This window comes from Myotis lucifugus, unplaced genomic scaffold, assembly GCF_000147115.1.
Source record: "Myotis lucifugus unplaced genomic scaffold, Myoluc2.0 scaffold_41, whole genome shotgun sequence".
NCBI lineage: Eukaryota > Metazoa > Chordata > Mammalia > Chiroptera > Vespertilionidae > Myotis > Myotis lucifugus.
In genome coordinates, this window is record NW_005871089.1 from 2,387,679 (window position 1) to 2,400,037 (window position 12,359).

General features: G+C 42.7%; 1 protein-coding gene across 2 annotated transcripts in view; it reads left to right on the forward strand.

The window, feature by feature from the left end:
• Positions 1–12,359, forward strand: part of THSD4 (thrombospondin type 1 domain containing 4) — a 558,652-nt gene that overhangs the window by 501,068 nt on the left and 45,225 nt on the right. The window lies entirely within an intron of this gene.

Below are 12,359 nucleotides of genomic sequence, written 5' to 3' on the forward strand. Positions count from 1 at the left end.
CATACGACTGTCAGCTGATTTCTCAACAGAAACTATGCAGGCCAGAAGGGAGTGGCAAGAAATATTCAAAGTGATGAATAGCAAGAACCTACAACCAAGATTACTCTACCCAGCAAAGCTATCATTTAGAAGGTCAGATAAAGAGCTTCACAGATAAGAAAAAGCTAACAGAGTTCATCACCACCAAACCAGCATTATATGAAATGCTGAAGGGTATTCTTTAAGAAGAGGAAGAAGAAGAAAAGGGTAAAGATAAAAATTATGAACAGCAAAGTGACAACAAATACATATCTATCAACAAGTGAATCTAAAAAATTAAGTGAATAAAAAATCTGATGAACAGAATAAACTGGTGAATATAATAGAATCAGGAGCATAGAACGGGAGTGGACTGACAATTCTCAGGGGGAAGGGGGTGTGGGGATGCCGGAAGAGACTGGACAAAAATCATACACCTATGGACAAGGACAATGGAGGGGTATGGACATGGGGGGTGGGAACTGGGTGGAGAGGAGCTATGGGGGGGAAAAGAGGAACAACTGTAATAATCTGAACAATAAAGATTTATTTTAAAAAAATAAAATATGAGGAGAAAAAAAGAAAGACCAAGGGAATATCTTGCTCCACAACGAAATGTCCCCCAAGGTTTGCCATCTGTTGATGATTTTTGCCGGCAATTGAGAAATGATTTTGCAACTCGGCACTCCCTCCATAGTTACCAGCCAGCCTTCAGAATCCCTCATAAGAAAGAGCTCTCCCCTTTTTTACCCATGTATTATATTTATTATAATAATCTACTTATTCTTTATATGGACTCATATATTTCCTTTTTTTAAATTTATAATTTATCACCATGCTTATTTGGGTGTGCAAAGAATTCCAGATGTGGCCAGTAGGAGCCTCTTCATGACTCCTATGCCCTTGTGACATGTCCCCATTCATTTTTATGAACATTTTTTTATCCTCACCTGAGGATGTGTTTATTGATCTGAGAGAGAGAGGAAGGGGGAGAGAGAAATAGAGAGAAACATCAATTGGTTGCCTCTGGTAAGCATCCTGAGGGGTAGGGGGGTGGGAATCGAGCCAGAAACCTAGGCATGTGCTCTGACTGAGAATCAAATCTGAAACCTTTTTGTGTACAAGTTGATACTCCAAACAAATGAGCCATCTGACCAGGGCTTGTGAACACTTTCATGCTTATGTTGCCCCATCCCTGAAACTCATCATTTTTCCAGGAAATGGTGCCTTTGATGGGAAATGGTAGTAGAGATCAAGATTGAGGTGCTAGGTATGCTTATAGCTAGTGGAGTGTTTTTGGTTCTTAGCCCTCTTAGCAGACAGAACTAGGAAATACATGCATGTATATATACATATGCATATAAATACATAAAATATGCACACTCACATGCATGTACATATATAAATGTACATATAAATGTGCACATATACATAATTTCAAGATCATAAATTCACATTACCTCAAATTCAAATCCATCACCACAGGGTTCTATATTGCCTTCTGCATTCGATAGTTGTACGTCTCTTTTTCCACAGTAAGATCCCTGGCTCCCAACAACATCAACTTCAGGGAACAACCACTTTGGAAAAACGTTTGGCATGCCTACTACAACACATACATATACTTATGCCCTAGCAATTCTACCCTTGGTATATCCCCAGCATACGTGAGGACTTATGTCCACCAAAAACATACAAGAATGTTTATAGCAGTCAAAAACTGGAAAGAACCCAAAAGTCAATAAATACTAGAAAAAGTAAATAAATGGTGGTGGTATAATACTAAATTGCTATGAAAAAGAATGAACAATGTGAACATATTTCATGGAAATAAAGTTAAATAAAAGATGCCCAATGCAAAAGAGTATGTATGGTATTATTCCATTTATATGAAATTCAATAACAAGCAAAACTATGGAGCTAGACAGCAGAGTAATTAGTGGTAACCCTTGAGGCTTGTGGGGACAGGGATAATGACTTTCAGAAGCCTGGAAGGAGCCTGCTGGGGTGCTGGAATGGTCTATAGCTTATTTGGGTAATAGTAACACAGGTATAATACAAATATAAAAATCTAGCTATAAACTTATAAATACCTTACTATATATAAGTAATATCCTAATTTTAAAATATTTTAATACAGCTACAAATCAGGTTGCCAATGCAATTAACTCAACTGAAATGACCTAATCAACCCTATTTCAAGTGTTCAGGAAATGACAACTACATCAGAACTCAACCATCTGCCTGGCCACTACTGCTTTTCTGTCGTAAGACACATCCAGTGTCAGTGAAGACGGGAAAATGGCACATGCTACCATTTAACAATGCAGTGTGTGGGCTTAGTGTCAGGGGGTAGTTTGAGTTGAGTTGAATTGGACTCTTTTATACCTCCCTTCCCACCCCCATGCCAAGGATTACACAATCCAAACCCTTAATAGCTTATGCCTTGTGTATAATGTCACACGATTATAGGCGTCTTCTCAGATTGATTGCTGATAACTCGAAAAAGTTGGCTCTGGGAATCCTAAATACTCACAGACAGGGCAGGCAGGCATATTGTGAGGGCTTCAGTAGAAGGTAGGAATGAAGGCCACAATCCCCAGAATGGCCCTTTGGCCTCCCTCCTCTCAGTGTCTGCCCTGTTGTCCAGGCAGAGCCAGAAGATGGGAGGTAAAACCTTTCCTCCCTTGATTGAGAAACATTTCTTTAGATCAGGGCTCAAAAATAAGAGATGAGAGAAGGTGTACTGCAGTGGTTCTCTAACTTTAAATGCACCACAGCCACCTGGGGAGCCTGATGCTAGACCCCATCCCAGAGTTTCCAATTCAGCCAGCCTGAACCTACCTATCTGACCAGCTACCAGGATGCTGATGCTGCTGGTCTGAAGACCACACTGGTGTAAGGGAAGAATTTGGAATCAGATCATCGAAGTTCAAGTGCTGAACTCTACATAACAGCCTATGAACTTGAGCAAGCAACTTAATCTCTCTGAGCCTATTTCCTCATCTGTATAAGAAAGGTAATATGTGTCCTGCTTGCCTTATAAGATTGGCATTCATATTATGAGTTCATTTGTGGGGTTTATTATTGAAGTATAATGACTTACAAAATTATATTAGTTTCAGGTGTACAACATAGTGATTTGATATTTATATACGTTACAAAGTGATCACCACACAAAGTTATGCTTGTCACCATACAAACTTATTACAGTACTAGAGGCCCGGTGCACAGATTCGTGCACTGGTGGGGTCCCTCGGCATGGCCTGTGGGTATTGGGCCGAAACCAGCAGTCCAACACCACCTGCCATTCCTGCTCATCCTGGCCCCACTGTGGTCTCTGGGCTGCGGCAACCAGCTGTGAGCCCTGTGTCTGGCGCCCATCGGTCAGCTGAGCGGCGCTCCTGCTGTGGGAGCGCACTGACCACCAGGGGGGCAGCTCCTGCGTTGAGTGTCTGCTCCCTGGTGGTCAGTGAGCATCATAGCTTAGGCTTTTATATATATATATATATATATATATATATATATATATATATATATATTATTGACTATGTTATCTATTCATTTGTGTTTTGAAAACCATCAATTATGAAACGGGTGTTCTTCACTTATTTGTGCCAGGAACTCTCTTGGAAGTTAATGGGTACATTCTCAGAATTTTGTTTTTAAATCCATAAAATAAGATACAGAAGAGTACAAAGGAAACAGATTATATTGAAATATAATTATCAGCATATTTTTCGAAAGCAGATTTGCAATATAGTAGCAGGTGCTTCTTTATCATTAAAATAAGAGATCTCTTAGAGGGCCTAATAATCATAGTAATATTATATATTGTGATGAGATTGTTTGTTTGTTTGTTTGTTTGTTAATGGAACCAAAGTTTATTGGGAGAAGCCAGTCCTGGAAAAGGTGCAGCTAGGATTTCAGGAGTAGCAAGTCCAGAGCTTCCTTTCCATGTTACAGTTGAGAGTAGTTTAGTATCCAAGCTAATTAAAGTCTAATAGTCCATTGGTGGAGGCCCACATGGCCATAAGCCACATGGGCATAGGGCAGCGGTTCTCAACCTGTGGGTCGCGACCCTTTGAGGGTGGAACGACCCTTTCACAGGGGTCGCCTAAGACCATCGGAAAACACATATATAATTACATATTGTTTTTGTGATTAATCACTATGCTTTAATTATGTTCAATTTGTAACAATGAAATTGGGGGTCACCACAACATGAGGAACTGTATTAAATGGTCGTGGCATTAGGAAGGTTGAGAACCACTGGCATAGGGGATGTGCTCCCCCACAATAGGTATCCATTGTGCGCTATGCCAGGGGAGAAGGGAAGGGAGCACGCGCTTGTTTGTATATATGCTTACCTCACTGTCTTGTGATTGGTTATCTGCACTCTGTCTGTCTTGGTAATATTCATACATTTTAAAATTTATGCCTCTCATGCGCACCCTTTCTTCCCACTCGAGTTGGGGTGTCTTAGTAACTCCGCCGAGCTGGGTTCCTGGTTTCACTTCCTCCTCCCATGGTCCCATCCCTATCTACCTAACTTTTTCTGTCTCATTCCCCTCTCTGATTTGGAGACCCCAACTGCTGTTGGAATTGGGGGTGACGACTACTCTGGCTACTTCCAACTGCAGAAGAACATGGCAAGGGGTGTTGGGGCTCCATCAGAGGCGGACAATCTAAGAGACCATGGAAGATGGGAGGATGTCATGCAGAGTTCCATTTCTATGACCATCTGTAGTTTGATGGATTCTAGGTGAGAGAGGATGAAAAGAGTTAGACAATTGAGTAAACAAGGTCCAAACAATAATGCTAGGAACAGGTAGTAAACCCTGGATTTGGGCCTAAATTTTATGAGATTGAGAATGTGATATTTGTTCCCTTAACTACATAGGCTGCTTAAGAATACCTTGTGTTCTTGTAAGTATACTTGTATGTATATATGTTGTTGACATATATATAGTAGGAAGGGCCATTCTATGACCAATTACCATGTGAACCAGTGAATTTAGTGACCTTTGTATATTTTGGTCTGCAGGTGGTTAAATTGACATAAATCCTGAGCTAAGGCCTGACCAAACAAATGGGAGCTCTCTCTAAAACCCTGGAGTAAAACAGTCCAGTCTGATCATGGGGGACCCTACTGGCATTTGCTGAGAAGTGTTTGTCTCCAAACTGCTAGATTGTATCGCTTCTCTGATGCTGAGAGTGTCTGACTCAAAAGAAGCATTACATTCTCCCATGATAAATTAAAGGTTTATGTCCAACCCTGAAGAACATCTATGTACTTGTTAGGGTTATCTGAAAACTTTCCTAAAGTTATCTTAATTTGTCTTAAGTCTTGTGTGGAAGATGAAACTCTCCCCCTGCCACTGCCTGGTGAGGGCAGATGGTAGTCGGGGAGCCTGGGAGGCTGAGTTCCTCTTGCGGCTTGATGGGACTAGTCCTCCTCGGGGTCCTAGATAAGGTGAACAAGATGGCTCAGGTGTATTTGTTGGGCCATTAGGCCCCATCACCCCCTTAGGGGTTTCTGGCTCTCTGGTATTGCTTTGGGTCAATGCTGTTAAGAACAATGATTTAATTTTGTATTGTTGATACAATTTTTATCGTTTCTTAAAGCAAAGAAGGCCTGAATACATGAGATCTCAGACCTATATAGTAATGAGTTTTTAAACAATTTTTCAAAGTATTTGTAACATCTTAATGTCATATGAATACATATGTGATTTCTATTGGTGACAAAGTCACAGTACTACTAGTACTATTATGGTCTGTTGCCTACATCTACACCAGTGATTCCCAAAGTGGGCGCTACCGCCCCCTGGTGGGCGCTGCAGCGATCCAGGGGGGCAGTGATGGCCACAGGTGCATTTGTTTTAACTTTTTTTGTATTACCTTTCTATTCTGAGTTCAATAAATAGTTTCATAATTTCAAACTTCAATGTTTCTAATTTACACCTTTCTTTACTATATTTTACGAAGAAGGTAGAAACATTAATACATATATCTTTCTGTTTAATTGCTATTAAAATTTTTAAAAAAATTAATTTCCAGGGGGCGCTGAGTAATATTTTTTCTGGAAAGGGGGCGGTAGGCCAAATAAGTTTGGGAACCACTGATCTACACTAATAAAAGACAAAGATGCTAGTTGACCATACCTTCGCTACACCCTAAGCCATGCCCAGCAGCCAATCAGAGCGACTATATGCAAATTAACCCAACCAAGATGGCAGCTGGCAGCCACAGAGCTGGAGCATGCAGGAGGCTTGGTTGCCTGGGCAATGGAGGAAGCCAAGCTTCCCGCCTGCCCTGAGCTGGCTGTGGCTTCCGCTCATGGCAACAAAGTTTCAATTATAGAAGACAAATAAATCCCAGATACCTGCTTCCAGCCAGCCTCCACTGGGAGCTTGGATGGCTGGGGGTGTGGCCAGCCTGCAAACAGCCATCAACCCCTCACCCAGGCTGCCCACACTCTCATGGGGTGAGGGTCCCCACTGGGGGCTTAGCCAGCCTGAAAATGGCCCTCAGCCCTTCACCCAGACTGGTCAGGCACCCCAGAAGGACCCCCCACCCTGAAGGGGCTGTGGTCAGCCTGAAAACAGCCATCAGCCCCTCACTCAGGCTGGCCAGGCACCCCAGCAGGGATCCCACCCTGAAGAGGCTGTGGCCAGCCTGCAAACAGCCATCAGCCACTCACCCAGGCTGGGCACACCCTCAAGGGGTGAGGGTCCCCGTTGGGGGGCTTGGCCAGCCTGCAAACTGCCCTCAGCCACTCACCCAGACTGGCCAGGCACCCCAGCAGGACACCCCCACCCTTAAGTTGGTGTGGCCAGCCTGAAAACGGCCCTCAGCCCCTCACCCAGGCTGGCCAGGCACCCCAGGGGTAACCCCTACCCTGAAGGGGCTGTTGCCAGCCTGCAAACAGCCATCAGCCCCTCACCCAGGCTGGCAAGGCACTCCTATATAATAAAAGGGTAATATGCAAATTGACCCTAACAGCAGAACCACTGGGAATGACTGGTCACTATGACACACACTGACCACCAGGGGGCAGATGCTCAATGCAGGAGCTGCCCCCTGGTGGTTAGTGCGCTCCCACAGGGGAAGCTCTGCTCAGCCACAAGCCAGGCTGATGGCTGCCAATACAGTGGTAGTGGTGGGAGCCTCTCCTGCCTCCTCAGCAGCGCTAAGGATGTCCGATTACAGCTTAGGCCTGCTCCCCGCTGGCAAATGGACATCCCCCAAGGGCTCCTGGGCTGCCAGAGGGATGTCTGACTGCCAGCCTAGGCCCAATCCCCCAGGGAGCAAGCCTAAGCCAGCAGGTGGTCATCCCCCGAGGGGTCCCAGACTGCAAGAGGGCACAGGCTGGGCTGAGGGACCCCTCCGAGTGCACAAATTTTTGTGCACTGGGCCTCTAGTTTATAACAGAAGGAATGCTAAGATAAAGATGTAATTGACAGACCCTTCCAAGGTGGTAGTATGAAGTGAATAATTGTGTTCCATTTCCAGCTTCACTAGCATATTCTGAGACTCAGTTGGGTTTGTGCCCATGTGTGGGCTTTTGTTGAAGCTCATAGACTACACGGAAAATGGCAGGGCTGCAGACCTCAAGCTGGCATTGTGGTGGTGGCCGGTGATGTCGGACCCCTTCGTCTTTGACTTTGTTGTGCTGTTCTACTTCCCAAATAACTTCTAAGACCTGCTGAAAGATTGAGAAGCTTGGGATTTGCTAGTACATCCAGATCACAGTGACCTGTTTGCTCTAAGGAAGTCACCTTCTTTATTTGATTGTGGAAGCCAATGGTTGGGTTGTCAACAACGGGCATTAAGATTATGGGGTAAAATGTATGAGAAGCAGGGCTTAGATTATACACGATTCCTAGGATCTTGGATAAGGGCATTGCTGGCACAGATAGTTTAAGCCAAATATATGTGCCAGGCATTGACAACTAAAAGTGGAATAAAATCCAACTGTCAAGCAGAAGTGATTTCCTCACATTGACACAGCTGTGAGGTTGACTTTCAAACAGGCTTTGTCAAAGCCTGACCTTCAGTGAACACACCCACTAGCAAGAGTCATGAGTCACCTGCACCTTTTTGTAGGGTAGTGTTGGACACCATTTATAGCCCTGTGACTGCTGCAGTGGTTCTCAACTTCTGGCCCTTTAAATACAGTTCCTCATGTTGTGACCCAACCATAAAATTATTTTCGTTGCTACTTCATAACTGTAATGTTGCTACTGTTATGAATCATAATGTAAATATCTGATATGCAGGATGGTCTTAGGCGACCCCTGTGAAAGGGTCGTTCGACCGCCAAATGGGTCGCGACCCACAGGTTGAGAAACGCTGGCTTAGAGGCACATAAACTGTAGGTACAGCTGTTTTCAATATGTCTGACCAGGTTGTGGTTCTTTGGGAGCTGTTTCAGAAGCTAACCTGTGGGCATATGGAATCAGGAGTGTGTTTGCTAAAAATCTGGTATGGCTTTTATATGCTTTGCTGTTATATGGAAAAGGACTCATCTAAACCTTTAGAGGGATGTGTGAGTAACAGTAGTAGACGATAAAAAGATTCAGGGTCCCATGTTTTATTTGCTGGAGGCCCTTGCAGCTCTCTCCTATGAAGTATTTCAAATGGTTCTTTACTAGAACTTTTTGTTTCCAGGTAATAACTTCTTGTACAATATTTCCATTAACAGCAATAAAGTCTTAGCCAGAACTTACCTCAGTTCTGAGCTTTTGATACTCTGAATGGGATTTTAAGGAGAAGCTGTAAAAAAATTGAAAATACATATATCCCTCAGGGTATGTCTGCTTGTACTGTGCTCTTTATATTAATTACAAAATCGTAAGCCTTTAAAAAAGTAATATAAGCATATGGTAAAGCAAAATTTAAATGGTAGTAAAAAGATAGAAAATAAGAAATAATGGCTCCCTTCTCATCTCACATCCCAACCTAAACCCCAGTTTCTGTCTGCAAATGTTAACAGTTTTATGACTTTCTCTAAAAAGTATTGTGCATGTGCCTGCATGTGTTATGTATATGCTTTTACATAAAGTATACACAAATGAGATCATACCAAACACACTGTTTTGCATTTTTGTTTCCTTCAAAAATTATTGTGGAGTTCTTGCCATACCCACACACACAGACCTATCTCATTGTTTTTAGGGCCCACTGCATGGACATCCACTATGACAATTTGCTTAAGCAATCCTCTACTGATGAACATTCAGGTTGTTTTAGTTTTTCTACATTTTAAAAAAAATCTTCAGAGAATATCTTGTTACAAATACTTTTGTATATTTAGAGAAGGTTATTACTCAAGTAGTTTCCTAGAAGTACAATTCCTGGGTACTTTATGTATAGGCACATAAAGTTTTAACAATATAATCACTGCCCTCCAATATGATTGAATCAGTTTATATTCCCACCAACAATGTTATGGGTGCTTGCTTCATATACCTGTCAATTCTGGCAGCATTAAATCTTTTAAAACATTTGCCAATCTAGTGGATCAAGAATATATCATTGTGGTTTTGATTTGCATTTCTTAAATTATAAGCAAGGTAGAGCATCTTTTAATTTACTTATAGAATATTTGTACTTGTTTCTCTGTGAATTGCCTATTTATCATTTCTTGCCTTTCTTTTGATGTTGCCTTTTTCTACTTTTGTGTTCATCAAATAGCAAGTTCCTACTACCTGATGAGCACTGCGCTGGGACTAGAGCTCTCACAGTGAGGAAGCACCACTGCCTTTGCCCTCTTGGAGCTCAGGGTGTACTGGGAGACAGACATTCATTAGAGCAAGTGAGAGAAGAGACAGGCTTGGGCTGGGAGTGGGAGAAGACTGCTGAGGAGCTGGCAGCTAAAGAACAAATAGGAGAAAGACAGACACCATATGATTTCACTTATATGCAGGATCTAATGAACAAAATAAACAAAATAGAAACAGACTCATAGATACAGAGGGAAGGAGAGTTGGAGGACTGGGTAAAAAATATGAAGGGATTAAACAAAAACAAACAAACAAACAAAAAAAACAAAAAAACTCATAGACACAGACAATAGTATTGTGATTACCAGAGGGAAGGAGGTGAGGGGAAGGGTTAAGAGGGGATAAATGGTGATGGAAGGAGACTTCGCATGGAATGGTGAAGACACAATACAATATATAGATGACGCATTATAGAATTGTACCCCCGAAACCTATAATAATTTTATTAACCAATGTCACCCCAGCAAATTCAATTAAAAAATAATAAAGGGGAAAAAAAGAACAAATGGGACTGGAGGCTCAGGGAAATATGTCTGGAAGAAGGCACAGCATTTTGGAGGGAATACGATGTGTCAGATGAGCTAAAAGAAGGCCAGAGAGCAGAGCACAGAGAAGATAGTGCTACAAGATGAGGATGGACCACATCACCTATGGCCCTGGCTTCATTAATGATGGAGGTTTCCCTAGAGAAAGAGAAAGCCATTGAAGGATTTTGAGCTGTAGTTGGTGACCAAATCTGAACTCTGAAAAGATCACTTTGCTGAAAAGAAGGGAAACAGAAAGACTAAGCTGAAGGGTTTTGAGTTGGTGCAGATAAGCTCTGATAGTAGCTTGGCACTTGATTATGGTGATGGACAAGGAGAGAAGCAGATGGGTTCAAGAAAGATGGAGGAAGACAAATAAAATATGATGATGGATGGATGGATAGAGGTGACAAGGAAGGGAGGAAATGTCCAGGATGGTTCCTAGGTTTCTAATTAGATGGTGGTACCATTTACTGAAACTAGAAACACTGGTAGATTTAGGGATGAGTTCAGTCTTAGACAACACATCTGAGTGAAGCTGTCAAGTAGGCAATTAGATACAGAAGTCTGGGAGTAGAGGAAAAGTCTGGATTGGAAACATAAATTTAAAAGTCACTGCACACAGTAATTAAAGCCATGGACGTGGGTACAATGGCCCATGAATCCCTGAAGAATGCTAATACTTAATAGCCCAGTAGAGAAAGATGAAACAGAGAGGAAAAGCAGAAGCCTGAGAGGAGGTGGAAAGCAAGCCAAGTGTGGTGTCCCAGAAACCAGTGAGTGTTTCAAATAGGATGGAATGGTCAATAGTGCCAAACGCTGCTGAGATGTCTAGTAAGAGGCGGCCTGAAAAGTTCCCGTTGGATTTAGCAACATGACAGCTTTGGTGACATTAATATGAATTGTTTCAGTGGAATAATGGGGGCAGAGGTCAAACAGGAAATGATTGAGGAATGAATGGGAAATGAGGACATGGAATCACTATATGGCCCACTCTCGAGAAGTGTGGTTTTTGATAGAAAACAGCCCAAACCTATTCTTCCTCAGTGTCTATTCTTGACCCTTCTTTGCCACTCAATAAGCTGAATTGATTTTATAATTCAATGTTCCATAGCTGTGGTCTCTCAGTAGCCATGGCAACAAGGGGCAGAGTCTGAAGGGGAGGCTGCTTGGAAATTGGAGGTTCTTTCATCCTTGGAGCAGCCTCCATTACAGAATCACTACTGAAACCAAGGTTAAGAAACAAAGAGCCCTGCCCTAGGCAGTTTGGCTCAGTGGATAGAGTGTTGGCCTGCAGACTGCAGGGTTCCGGGTTCGATTCTGGTCAAGGGCACATGCCTGGGTTGCCAGCTCAATCCCCGGTAGGGGGAGTGCAGGAGACAGCCAGTCAATGAGTCGCTCTCATCATTGATATTTCTATCTCTCTCTCCCTCTCCCTTCCTCTCTGAAGCAATAAAAATATATCTTAAAAAACATGAAAAAAAAGAAACGAAGAGTCCTTTGTTTTAGAGACACCTACTGAAAAACAAGTAAAAATGGAGTCTGGGGTTTGCAAAGTGAAATAAGATAAGCCATGACTTGATCATTGTTGAAGCTGGGCAGTGGGTACCTGGATGTTTATTATATTGTTCTCAATTCTTGTGTTTACATATACAGTTTCCACAATGCATTGTAAAACATTACATTTAGGAACTCTGTAAGATGAAAGTTCGAAGAGCCCAGGACCCACAGTTTACATGGCACTTACAAAGGATCTCCTTCAATCTGCCATTGGCTTGTGGGCTTCAAGGTGCCACATGTCTAAGGAAACAGTCTGCTCTCGTGTGCTGTCCCTTCTTCTCCCGTTAACCCTGACTCCTGCTTCTTTCCTCTCCTCCTTTCTTACCTCCCTGGTGAGTGTGGACTTCAAATCACAGTTCCATCACTTACCATCTCCGTGAACTTGAACGAGGTCCCTCTGGTCTGTGAACCAAGTCTCTGAATGATCGGGTTATGCATCTGCTTAGCAATGTTTCGAGGATTAGTT